Below are 14355 nucleotides of genomic sequence, written 5' to 3'. Positions count from 1 at the left end.
TCCATCGCCATCAAAGACAGATTGCGGAGTGAAACCATGAGTACTTTAACTTTTTCACAGCTTATCTTCATTGTCCCATGGTGCCTCCGCATCTCAGGCAGCAACTGAATTTTGAAGAAGCTCCTGCAGCATCACCTCATAATTCTCCTCCAGATCCTCTTACTCCTCAACAATAAGTTTTACATTTTTGTGGCCATTCTATATTTTTATTCAATTCATTATTTTTCTAAATTAACGAAATTTTTTTATTCTTTGTATAGGTAGAAATTTTTGTATTGCGTTAATTTTTAATTCTTTGTATACTTTGTTAATATTCAATACAATTGAGTACATATTCACTCATTTCTGCCTGTGCCTTTTTTTTCTTTATCATCTTTTGTCAATATTTGCGATGTTCTGATCTTTTACTTTTGCGTTATTCATTGTGTTTCCATGATGTAATATATGTTTATACTTAGAAGCATTTCCCATACTTTGTAAATTCTGACCAATACTTAGTTAATTCTTAGTTTAGCAGTACTTTACCTTTTATCTTTCAAAGTTCTGCTCAAACCTTCTTTTTGAAATTTTTATTTTAAGTGTTTGTCTAGTCTATCCAAACAACGCAATGAGGACCTTGCTTATCTTTAAATTTGGGGGTGGGGAAGGTCTGAGCAGATAAGATCAATAATATGCGATGATTAAGAAAATGCATTCATTTTCAATTTCCAAAAAAAAAAAAATTATGCCAAACTCCAATGTCAGTGCAAGGGAAAACCTAAAAAATGTTCCCAACCTGATAAGAGTTTCGTTGTGAAAGGAGTCTGCTTGTAGTTAGATGTTCGTATGACACTCGTAGGAGCAAGCCAAAACGAAGGTGGGTTTCCAAGAACAACGCAATAAAAGAAAATAAAAGAGTGTAAGAGACAACTCCTCTGAATATCATGAGTTAAAGTTGAAATTGGCACACAACCGTAGTTGGATGTTCGCATGACACCCGTGTGAACAAACCAAAATGAAGGGTGTAGCCATGACTAACAGTCTCTAATAAATAACGCAAAGTTTTGACCACCGCATATGAACATATCAAGTTGTTTTGACAAAGAAGAGATAAACATTCTATTTTCAAAACTAGAAAAGCATCTTTGAGCAAAATTTTGTTATATAGAAGAATAAGGTAGGGCTTTGTTCAGAATTAGCAAGGATAGAAGAAAATTGTGTTGTTAATAAATGTGCCTGAGTGTAACATTCGGAGCAACCAATCGACGCAAAAATATAGGAAGAATAATTTAGCATTATTGCCTTAGTAGAAGATATGCTTGAGGACAAGCATATATCTAAATTTGAGGGTGTGATAACTTGTAGAAATACAAGTTATTTATGCTGCCTTATCTAGATATTGCGGCCAAAAGAGAAGGAATATGCATTGATTGTATGAAAATTAGCTCAGAAATACAATAATTATGAATTATCGCAATTACACCCACTAACATCGTCAAGATGGTAGAAGAGTATATTTTTACTCTGTTTTGCAGGAAGCCAAGTCACTGCTTGTGATCAAGGTTCAACGAGAAACTGAACAACGCATCTTTGTCACATTGCGCCCGTCAATTAACAATGAAGAGACGATTAACGCAATGACGATGCAATACGACAGTCGATCTCGAGCTGAATTTCAACCGCATGCAGTAATAAAATCAACACCATGTGCGAGCAACCGATCGAAAGGTGCAGCTGAGCAACGCAAAGGCGGAGGATTGCGACACGTGTACAACTAACCGTTGTGCAGATTTGATGGTCTAATTGCATAACAAAAGGAATATTTATTCCTCCATTTCCAAAATATCCATAACAAGAAATGGGGTCCATATGCCAAGAGTCAAAGCTTTTCACCTATAAATACCCCTATAGAATTCAGAGAATATATACTTGATACAGGTATAATTGATACGAGGGCTAATTGCTACTGAATTATTGAGAGAGAGGCTAAGTTGAGTACTGATCAGAAGAAATTCGGGAAGAGGAGATAAGGCCGAGAGGTGAGTTTCAGTGCGAATCTGCCAGATCCCCGCGCGTGAAGCTCTGTGCTTAGATCCCTGCTACCGGTTGAGCAAGCCTGAGAGGGAAGCTCATCCTTCCACACGATCCATCCACACCGACAAGCAAATCTCCATCGAGATTGGCGCTAAGACATTGATGCTTATTTGTATTTGTTTCTAACTCTATTTCATCAGGTGTATTTCATCTACTTAATCTCTTCATTCACAAATCATGTATCAGACGCTAAATAGTTTTATTGAATGTCTCGATCATTTCCATTTCCACTTCTCTGTCTATTTTCGTTCCTCTGTTTATCAATTTCTCCATGAATTTTTCTTCATACCTTGGTAATTAATATGGATTAAACGAGTAACTTAATATGTGATAAAGAGATAAATGCGTTTAGCTAAGGCATGCTAGACGACATATTCACCTGCAAGAGCAGAAGTGAAGATGTCATTCTGATCTGTCGAGAGAAGGTTAGAAGAATGCGTTAACTAAAGCGAGTAGTACTTCCAGAGATGGAAGTAACCTTGCGTTCATTATGTTCGTCCCTGTTTCACCATAGAGATGTGGGAATGTGGCCGATCACCGAAAGGTGTACGCCAAGGGAAAAACGGAATCGTACTTATATCTTTAACGCAATCAAGAAACTTGTGATGTTTGTATTAATTATCTTTTCTGTTTCTGCTTCGTACATAAGACTTGTCACCGCATTACATAATCTTTGCATGATCTTCACAGCCAGCCTTGACCTCAGTATATTGTATCATGAAACCTGTATCCTGTATCATCTTAGCTTAGATTTACTTTAACACAATTTACGTTATTATCGCATTTTTGCCACTTTACTTTATTTTATCGCATGTTTAATTTCTTGTACACAAATTCTTTTATAAATTGAAAAACCCCTGGTCGCATGTATCACGAGCATAACGCAATAACCTCAAACAGTCCCTGTCTTCAACCTCGGATCACACCGAGAAACTTACAGTGAAATTATACTTGGTTTCAATATAAGGAAACTTGTGACAACACACAACATACTACAAGAACATTCGTTAGTAACACATATCTAGAAGTAGTATCATCATATATCGCTATGCGTATGCCTAAGATAGAAACATTCGTCAAATTGCATTAACATAATGCTCATGCACATTTTATGCGATACTATTTCTAGATATATGTGTTATTAATCATATACTTGTAGTATGCTATGGAGTAATGCGCTGTCACAAGTTTTCTTGCGCTGAAACTAAGTATTATTCCAACGCAAGTTTCTCAGAGTAATCCCAGGTTGAATACAAGGTTTGTTTTCGTTAATGTGTTACTTTTGTGATACATGCGACCGGTTTTTACAATTAATAAGATTTGGGTTTGTACTTGAATTTAAAGTTGCGTTAATAAACTAAATTGCGATGAAGATAAACCTAAGCTAATGTGATACAAGATACAAGATACATGGTATATATGATGTTGAGTTCGAGATTGAATGTGAAGTTTATATAAGGATCGTGGTATGCGATGACAAGTCTTTATGGATGAATCAGAAGGAGAAAGAATAATTAGTACAAACGTCGCAAGTTTGTTAATTGCGTTAAAGATGAAACTAAGGTTCTGCTTTCCCTTGGCGTGCACCTCTCGGTGATTGGCCTGTTCCTTTATCTCTATGGTGAAACAGGAATGAACGTGGTGAATGCAAGGTTGCTTCCATCTCTGAAAGTACTTCTCGCTTTAGTTAACACATTCTTCCAACCCTCTCTTGATAGGTGGCATAGCATCTGCACTTCTGCTCTCACAGGTGAAGATGCCGTCTAGCATGCCTTAATTAAACTTAATTATTTCCTTAACCCAATTAATTTACTTGCTTAATTCTTGCTAATTACCCATGGGATTAAGAAAACGTCATGGAGAAAATGAATTATGGATGAATGGAAATAGACAGAGAAATGATAATGGAAATGATCGTAACATTCAATACTAAGATTAAGCTCTGATGCATGGTGTGAATGATAGACTAAGGAGATGAATACAAATGATGATAAAGAGATAGAAATAAATACAGAAGAGTGTCAACGTCTTGACACAGATCTGGACGGTGGTTTTGCTTGCCGGTGTGTGGAATGGATGAATAAAAGAGCTTCCCTCTTAGGCTTGCTCGTATGGTAGAGGTGACCTTCGTACAGAGCTTCGACGACGGGGATCAGAAGGATTCTTTTCCCGGAGACTCACCTCTGGACCTTGTCTCTTAATTCTTCCTGGATCTACTCGATTAGTCTCTCAACCAGTCTCTCTCTCAGATCAGTATATACATTTTTTCTCTATATTCAAGCATATCTCTTCAGTGGAATTACAGAAGCTATTTATACGCGAAGCTTTGACTCTTTGCATTCTGGTCCCCACTTTATTGTTAAGGTAGTTCCTGAAATGGTGGAGTGAATATTCCTTCTGTTACGCAATCAATCCCGTCAGTAATGCACAACAGTCAGCTGTACATGTGTCAGAATCTTCCGTAATTGCATTGCTCTTTACATCTTTGATCGTTTGCTCGCATGCGGTGTTGTTTTTTATTACCGCATGCAGTTGAAGTTGCATTGATCGCAAAGCTCTTGATCGATTGTCGCATGCGCCGTCATTGCGTTGATTGTCTCTTTATTATTGAGTAACGGGCGCAATGCGACATATATGCGTTGTTCCGTTTATCTTTGAGCCATGAATGCATGCGGTGACTTGATTTCCTTCAAAATAGAACCGAAACATTCTTTTCTATCATCGCAATGGTGTCAGTGGGTGTATTGACGACAATTTATAATTCTCGTATTTCTTAACCAATTTCTATACTATTGACACAATTTTTCTTTCTTTTGGCCGTAATATCTAAATAAAACAGTATAAATAACCTGTATTTCTACAATTTATCAGTTAGCTCAGCATGAAGACTCTAGCGCTTCTTTTCATAAATTAGTTTCTCGTTTTCATTTTGAATGTAATATAAAAATACTTGATATTTAGTAAAATATATAAATCTCTCTCTAATTCAAAGTGGATGTAGACTCTACGTCGAACGAGTATAAAACTGTGTCATCACCTTCCTTCTTTTTTTCTCTTATTTATATTTTGAGCTATTGTGTTAGTTGCTTGTTCTGCAAATTCATCAATTGGTATTAGAGTCGATTGATCCAATCTACTTCGGAAACCAACTACGATTCTTCATCTTTCGCTCTTTGCACTCATATGTTATGTTTTTTGCTGAAGATGTTGGCGAGATTTGAATTGGATAAGTTTGACAGAAAAAGAGACTTCAATCCCTAAAAGAAAAGGACAAAGGCGCTTCTTGTTCAATAGAAAGTCGCGAAAAACTCTAATCGATCTAAGTAAGTTTTATGAATCTATGATTGAAATTGAGAAACGAGAAATGACTTAAACTGCTTCTAGTACTATTATTTTGCATATTGCTGATAATGTTATGAGATGTATAAGTGAAATTGAAAATGCTTTTGAATTGTGGACTAAACTAGACACTCTGTATATGTCCATATCCCTCACTAACGAAATCTCTATGATTGAGAGATTGTTTAGTTTAAAAATGAATGCATCAAAAGATCTTGAAGAGAATATAGATGATTTTAATCGAATTTGTCAAGATCTTGTAAATTCTTATGAAAAATTGGATGGAGAGAATGAATATGTAATTCTTTTGAACTTGCTTCCAGACAAGTGAAACATGCCTAAAATGTGCATTTATTATTGTTGATTTATGATAGTTCTTATATGATTTTTGTGATACTTGATGTGTTTGTTAGTACGTTTTAGGGTTATGTTCGAGATAGAGATTCAATATCAAAATGAGCTAAAATGGACTTAAATATGCGCAACGAAGTCAATCCCAAGCTAAACGTGGAAAGGAGGGAAGAAAAGAGGAAGAAAATCTTAAGTTGCTAAAAAACAGGGCAATGTTATGGCGCTCGTGGCACTACACCTCAGTACCTAAACCCAAGAGACCCTAAAACCAACAGTTGTGAAACGCAACACATAGCACACTTGAAAGTGCTATGACAGAGGAAAGCAGATAGGGCATGACAACATGATGGCATTGCGACGTCAGTTCATTTATGGAAGAAAAAAAAGTTCGTGTTTTTGGAAAATCTTCTCTATAAATTATCCTAGGGTTTTGGTCGTTGAATTGATTCCACCACACCATAAATTTAGAACCCTAGAGAGAGTTTTTTAGTCTAGATTAAGCAAGGAAAATTAAAGATTCATTTAGAGGCCATTCAAGATCCTGAGATGCAAATCAAGGCAAGATTGATGGGCTTTAATGACAGAGATTGCTTCAAGAGTGGTTTTTCTTCATTTCCCTTACTTCTCTTTGCTATTTACAATGATTACAATGCATGAGAATGCTATTGCAACATCGATGAGTGGCTAAACGCTTTAGTTCTAGGGTGTTGAGGAACTTCTCTATGGATTTAAGTTAATGGAGTTGTATTTTCTATGGATGTCATGTTCTCGATTGTTTTCTAATATTATTATGCTTTACACATTGATTGATCATAGATGTATGTTAGGTTAAATGTTCAATTAGAAAGATTGCACATTTAACTGAACTTATAATATTGGATCGTCAATTGATCTATCACGTGAATAGTTATGTTGCCAATGAAAATTGTTTAAGACTAACCCTAATGTCATGCTTCTTAATTTGGTTTCAAGAAATTAGTAATCAATTAAGTTTGCATTAGTAAATATTGTTATTGGAAGATAATATTCTGGATTTTAGTGTCTAGACTTAAATACATCTTTGGCATAATAATCCATAGAAATACTTTGTATGACTTAATGAAGTAATTGAGAAAATCAATAGCTTTGAACGTCTCTATCTCTTGAATTTCATCCTAGTTTTTCCATTTATTTTATTTATTTTCAATAATCAAAATATCATCACAATTTCGTTCATTTAATAAAATCTAGATAATTGTATAATAGCTAAGTATAATCTAGATATTTGACATCCAGATGAGATACTCGGTCTCTTGACCGTTCTACTATAACTTAACCCGTGCGCTTGCGCTAACATCGAGTTTTCAGTACATCAACAAGTACAAGGTAATTAAGTATACCATTAAATATGGCAGAGATTTGTTAATATTATACATTATAATGAATTCACTTCGATAAAAAAAAAAGAGCTGGAACTTAAAATAGGGAAGAAAGATTCTGAAGCCTTGTTTGCAAAATGAACACAATAAATCCAATTCAAAGTAGAAAACTCCAAAAACAATAAGCAAGTTAATAAATCTAATTGAAAGGAGGACAAAAGGATAAAGTAACTTGCATCTACTATAAGAAGGAGGGCCATATCAAGTATAATTGTCCTGTCTTGAGAAGAAAAGGTAAGTTGCCAGTAAGAAAATAAAATAAAGTGGTTGCAAATGTCAACGAAAACTATGGAAATGTTGAAGTCTTAATGATATTTGCCTTGGATGAATCGGAAGAGTGGATAATGGACTCTGATAGTACCTTCTACATGACACTTTACAAGCATTATTTTGCTAAATTTGAAGAAATTGAAGGCGAGACAGTGGCCATGGGAAACAAACAGAGTTGTGAAGTCAAAGGCATTGCTTCGATTAAAATTTGTTTGAATGATGGTACTAAAAAGATCCTTTCATCTGTCAGATATGTACTAGCATTAAGAAGGAATTTGATTTCCCTGGGAACATTACACTAATTTAGTTTCAGTTACAAATCTCATAATGGGAATCTACTTGTTTACAAATGATCGGAAGTTAAGTCGAGGGAAATGTTGAAAAATGGTACGTATGTTCTCCAAGGAAATGCCATTTCAAGAGAAGGAAATGTGATATCTGAAGAGGTCAATAAATCCACTAAACTTTGGCACGAGTTGCTTGCCCATATTAGTAAAAAGGGGTTGAATTCTCTGTTCAAACAGGGTCTTATTGGCAAGCAAAAGCTATTGAGTTGAGCTTTTATGACCATTGCATCTTGGGAAAGGCAACAAGGCAAACCTTCAATAAAGACACCATGAAAGCTGAGGGAAAACTTGATTATATGTTGAATCTGTGGGGACCTACACAGTTCGAATGCATGATGTGGCGCACGGTATTTTCTAACCCTTGTTGCTGATTTTCTAGAAAAGGATGGGTGTCTATGTTAAAAAACTAAAGAAGAAGCCTTTATGAGATTTGTTGAGTGGAAGAATCTAGTAGAAAATTTTATTGATAGAAAGATCAAATTCATTAGAACTGAAAATCGTCTTGAGTTTTTGAATGAGAACTTCAAAAAATTATGTAGTGATCATGGTATTAATAGGCAACTAACTATCCCTAAGACCCCAACAAAATGGTTTGGCTGAAAGAAAGATACGATAGAACCATTTTAAATAAGGTCAGATGCATGCTTTCAAATGCAAATCTCCCAAAGATATTTTGGAGAGAAGTTGTCGATTGATATAAAAAAGTGCATGTTTTTACCATTTATTTAAAGGAATGGAATTTCATAGCAAATGGTGTCTTCGAAAGTGTCACGTTATTATTTTGAAAACTTGAAAATAAAGAAAACATAAAACAGGTACAAGATAAACATATATACATACAACATGCTTTTATGGAAAAAAGAAAGAATACCTCTTGGTAGAGGTGTGCACAGATGGATTTAGTTCGGTTTTAGATGGACTCAAAGACCGAACTGAACCTCTCGGTTCTCAAAAGTTGTTAACCGAGTAAACCTAAGTCTTCCTCGGTTCCAGTTCAAAACCAAACCAGTTTATTTAGGTTTTCCTCGATTGGGTTTCAGTTTTCAACCCTTTGCTCTTAAAAAAAAATGGTGAGCTTAGGCATTGAAGAAGATTACATAGATGGGGGAAGATCGTGAGGGTGAGCAAGAGAAAGAGAAGGAGATGAAAGCAAAAGAGAAAACACTGTCGTTGCTACCATCGATGTGTGTTCGTCGCTACTACAGTCGTACGGTGGCTGTTGTGGTAGGTTGTGAAAAGAAAATAGGGGTGGAAAAATGGAGATGAGATGCCATTAGAGGAGAGAAAACAGTAGGGAAGAATAAACGTGAGTTTGAGGATAGAGAGTAAGATGAAAAGACTTGATGAAAAGAGGAAAATAATATGAAAAGACATGACATAATATAATGAATGGAGAGAGAAATAGGGAGTGGGTTTATTAAAATTCGTATTGGATCATAATGGGTGGATTCAAGGTTATTATTTATTATTATATTCGATTCAGTTAAATTTTTATTGGTTTTGGATAATCGAAGTTGAACCAAAAACTGCGGGTTTTTAAGATTTTAAACCGAGAAAACCATTTTTTTTAGATAACCGAATCAAACCAATCATTTTGGTAGGGAACATCTTCCCAAACTCACAAAAAAACACGAATTCTTGCTATTCTCTGGACGAGGATAAAAGATTGTGGGATCCTTAATTTGGTAGAAAAAGTTCTTGCGAGAGAGAGAGCCGTTTTTTGTGTGAGGGAAAAGAAGTTTTTTTTTTTTTTTTTTTTGGTAAAGAGAAACTCTCTCTTTTTTGTGATGTATACCAATGAATCAACATCATTGAAAAAAAAAAAAATCTCCTCTTTTCACGAGTGAAGTGAAGTGGTTGGAGAGGGAGTTATAACTCCCTTCCGTAGTTCATACATAACTCTCAAGACCGTTTGTTTGAGCCTCTTACGGTGTCGTTTAATTCTCAAAAAGGACTATGAAACAAAAGAAGATTTGTAAAAATCGTACTACTCCTATTACTAATGAAACGTAGCAATAGTGGTAAGTACGGAGTCGAACCACAAAGAAGCATTGAATTAATTTCTTTTAAGCTAAATTTGACTGGAAAAAACAGTAAAAACGAGGTTTTGGTTTTTGATTAATTTGAAAGCATGCAAAAAAATAGATTGCAAGGGATAAATGTGAGTCGTAATTGGTTCATTTAGTTCTCAGATCAAGTAAACATTCAATGTAATTCCAGTCATTGTTTTCTACCAATTGACTATGTCACTGAATTATGCATGCATAACTATCCAATTTATGTGATTTAACTAATCTTTATAAAGACCGACAATCAATTAAATCGAAATCAATCAAACGTCCTAATTAATAATCAAGGCTGGAAAGACCATGCCCCAACTAATCTACATGCTCCTAGATTCAATTGGGGTCTTAGCGACCATAAGAAACTAGAAACACATGCATTAAGATTTAGGATTCAACTATGTTGATTAACTGTTAGGAAAAGTCATGTTAAATTAACCAAATATTCTTCAAATTTGAATTAAAAATTCAATACAAAGAGTCAAGGTCAACCTGTAAACCTAAACATACACGTTCAATTGTTTCTACCGTGGTAAACTCAAGCATAGACAAACTACGAGGAAACATGTGAACTTGAAATTAACTAGCAAAGAATTGCAATCATGATAGAGGTGACAATCCAACACACAAATGCAAATCTAATTTAATTGAGATTCAAGGAAAACATAATTCTGAATTATGAACATCAAATTGGGCAAAAAAAAAAGTTTTACATTGAATCCTTAATCCAAGAACTAGATAGAAAATTAACTCATCGACTTATAGCCCATGAGGTACAATTCAATTCGTGCTCACAATCCAAAATTAAACTAAAAACTAGCCTAATGATACTGAAAACATAAAGGGAGAAGAAGAAAACTCAGCCTCTCCTTGGCCTCCATTGAAACTTAACATATTTTTACCTAAAAATCGAAGAAAAGTATTTATAGAAAAGGGGACAGCGTTGCAACGCTAGAACGAGTGTTGCAAGATGCAGCTGGTCTCGAGCGTCAAGCATAGAAATCCAATGCTAGGCTGGCGCTCATTTGCGTGCACGCGCAAGGGTTTCTCCCTCTTCAACATTGTAGTGTTGGGAAGCTCGGGGTGAGCGTTGCAACGCTAACCATTGTGTCCTTCAACGTTGGGCGAGCGTCAGGCCAAGGCAATTCATGAGCGTTGTGATGCTCCAATAGGGGCATTTATGTCTTTTTTTTTAACTCTTTTAAAGCTCGAGTGCTCAAATCAACTCAAAATCGCTTCAAATTAATCTCGTTTAGCTTCAAATCGCCAATTCTACCTCATGGTTGCTCGATACCTACAAAATAACACACAAAATCCAATAACGAGCCCGTATTAAGCTAGGAATAATAACTCTTTTTGAGAGCTATCAAACACCCCCAACTTAGTTCTTGCTTGTCTCGAGCAAGGTAGAAACACACAATCAAATAGAATATAAAACGATTAAAGACATGCTATCTTAATTTGCAAGGCTGTTACTCCAATCTCAACAGTCAGTTAAAATGAAATTTGTAATTAAGAATGAAAATCAATTATGATCTCAATGAAACACAAAGTTAAGAATAGTTCTTAATCTATTCATGCATGAGTGAGCCTAGAGTTTTGCTAGTTAAGCTTGCATAGCTTGGAAAAGTTTTATAAGGTCTACATCCCATTTTCCCTATACCCTAGTTCGGTTATCAACCTCATGTAGGTTTACACAAACATACAATGGAAGAAAACAGGATCATTAAGCATTCTAATTCCTCAAATTTGACATCAAAATAAACATGTTTATAGGGTAAGACGGTTTCAACACATACATTTGAAGATCCTCTTCATACACGAATTTGAGCTGCAATCTTCTCCACTTGAAGTCGTGGACCACCAAGAGATCTTCTCTACTATTCTCAGACTTGAATTTGAGGGTAAAACTCATAATTAGACTGAATATGTGAAGGTTTTGGTGTGGGTTTGAAGAGAGGGAAAAATAGTTTATGCATAAATTAGTTTTCAGTAGCCTCTTTTAAATTTCAATCTCAAAATTGAAGAGTTTTATCATTCCCTTTCATGCAGGCACTTGATGCATTATTTTATGAGGTGCGGTGATGGGATTGCATTGAGCAACAAGTTTTCTTAGTAGAATCCAAGTATAAACCCCACTGAGTTTCCTGGTAAGTCCAGGGTCGAACTCAGGGACTTGGGAAAATAGTATGTGGTGGTAATTTTCAGGAAGATTTTGCAGTAACCGGTAACTCAAATAGTTGTTTGGTTTGTTGTTTGCAGTAATAAAAATAAACAAACGCGGTGGATTTTCGAAAAGAGTTGATAAAACATAAGATTCGATGAGTATGCGGTGAACAGGTTGAGAAGGGTTGCCTAACACTTCCTATGATGCGTTCATGCTATGTGACCATGCAACACACATACAATACTAAACCATCTCTCAATGCAAATGCTATGGTTTCTAATGCTAGAACGCATGCGATATATGCGATAAGTCTATAAGATCTACACATAAGCCTCTATTCTTATTTATGCGATGACAAAATGATACACACAAAAATAAGGCGACCACATAATATCATACCTATCTCTAGGGTGCATGCGATGCAGGTTGGCGCTTATCTCTAAGTCCCTATCTCTTGTTTATGCAAATCTAATATTGCTCTCTCGAGTCTAGATTCTAACCTATCTCTCTCAAGTCTTAAGTTCTTTCTTTAGACTCTCTCTTGAGTAGCTCTAAAGGGGTGTTGGACACAGCATAAAACAAGATAATCGCATGCGATAAAGATCCTAGGTCATGTTAGCTTAGTTATTCTCAACCTATTAGACAAGTTAGCTATTCATGCATGCTAAGAGAGTGAACAGATGTAGAATAAGAACTTTCATAGTATAAATATAAAGTTGAAATACAAAATAACAATGCAAGAAGAGAATAAAGAGCCTGATAGCAATCTATTGCTTCCCAGGCTTTTACACTGTCTTTTCTATTCTTGTTCAAAAGGTAATCTCACTCTCGCGAGAGTCGGCCCGCTCTCTGCTTTCTACACCTCTGAGTTCTCTTTCGAGTTGCCTTGAGCGATCTTCCGGCGTCTCTTCCCTTCTCTCGCTCTGCCTTAAAATAAAAAGGAAAACTATGGACAAGGTTAAACTATGAACAAAAAGAACCGAACTAGCTGAATCGAGCCCCTTTTTTGAAGGATGCCTTCGGTATTTATAGAGCTTGGGGGTTGATGACATGAAAATAATTTATAGTTTATGCACATTATTGATGAAAGAATGAATCATACAAGCTCTGTCCCTAGCAACGGCGCCATAAACTTGTAACGCTAAAGAATGAGTTTTCTTTTTATGCGTGTACTGTGCTATAAACTTGACATAGTATTTTTATACTTACAACATGTGGACAAATATGAATGGAATGTTATGCTGTATTATCGCTTATGCACACTACTTCTAAATATGCGTTGTTGATAATATGTTTATAGTATGCGATAGAGTAATGCGTGTCACAAGTTTCCTTGCGCTGAAACCAAGTATAATTCCAACGTAAGTTTCTCAAAATAATTCGAGGTCGAACACAGGGATTGTTTTCCTTAACGTGTTACTTTTGTGATACATGCGACTGTAACGCAGTAAACTATACAATGATGCACGCAAGATACAAATCCATGTGATACTACTTCTAGATATGCGTTAATTACCAATGTTCTTGTAGTATGTTGTGCGTTGTCACAAGTTTCCTTGCATTGAAACCAAGTATAATTTCACCGCAAATTTCTCAGTGTGATCCGAGGTCGAACACAGGGACTATTTGAGGTTATTGCGTTATGTTTATCATACATGTGACCAGGTGTTTTCAATTAATAAAAGTTGTTGTGTACAAGAATATAAATATGCGATAAAGTAAAGCAAAGCGGTAAAGATGCGATAATAAAATAAATTGCATTAAAGTAAATCTAATCTAAGATGATACAAAATACAGGTTTCATGATACAAGATACTGAGGTCAAGGCTGGCTGTGAAGATATATAAAAATCATGTTATGTGGTGGCAAGTCTTATGTGTGAAACAGAAAGGGAAAAGATAATTAGTACAAATATCGCAAGTTCTTTAATTGCGTTAAAGGCATAAATACGATTCCGCTTTTCCCTTGACGTACACCTCTCGATGATTGGTCGCACTCCCACATCTCTGTGGTGAAACAGGGACAAACGTAATGAACGCAAGGTTGCTTCCATCTCTGGAAGTACTTCTTGCTTTAGTTAACGCATTCTTCTAACCTTCTCTTGACAGATCACAATGACATCTTCACTTCTGCTCTCATAGGTGAAGATGTCGTCTAGCATCTTCACTTTTGCTCTCACACTACTTCTAAATATGCGTTGTTGATAATATGTTTGTAGTATGCGATAGAGTAATGCGTGTCACAAGTTTCCTTGCGCTGAAACCAAGTATAATTCCAACGCAAGTTTCTCAAAATAATCTGAGGTCGAACACAGGGATTATTTTCGT

General features: G+C 35.6%; 1 long non-coding RNA gene across 1 annotated transcript; it reads right to left on the bottom strand.

The window, feature by feature from the left end:
- Nucleotides 1-7039: 7039 nt before the first annotated feature.
- LOC150036546 (uncharacterized) lies at nt 7040-9152 on the bottom strand. Its single transcript, XR_016529289.1, has 2 exons — nt 8670-9152; nt 7040-8173 (listed from the first exon to the last, which is right to left on the bottom strand). It is a non-coding gene; the product is annotated as an uncharacterized LOC150036546 (long non-coding RNA).
- Nucleotides 9153-14355: the final 5203 nt, after the last annotated feature.

Source organism: Benincasa hispida, chromosome 4, assembly GCF_027475165.1.
Source record: "Benincasa hispida cultivar pf3 chromosome 4, pf3_genome.v1.1, whole genome shotgun sequence".
Taxonomy (NCBI): domain Eukaryota; kingdom Viridiplantae; phylum Streptophyta; class Magnoliopsida; order Cucurbitales; family Cucurbitaceae; genus Benincasa; species Benincasa hispida.
Note: the sequence above shows the minus strand (reverse complement) of the source record. Positions and strands in the feature narration are given on the sequence as shown.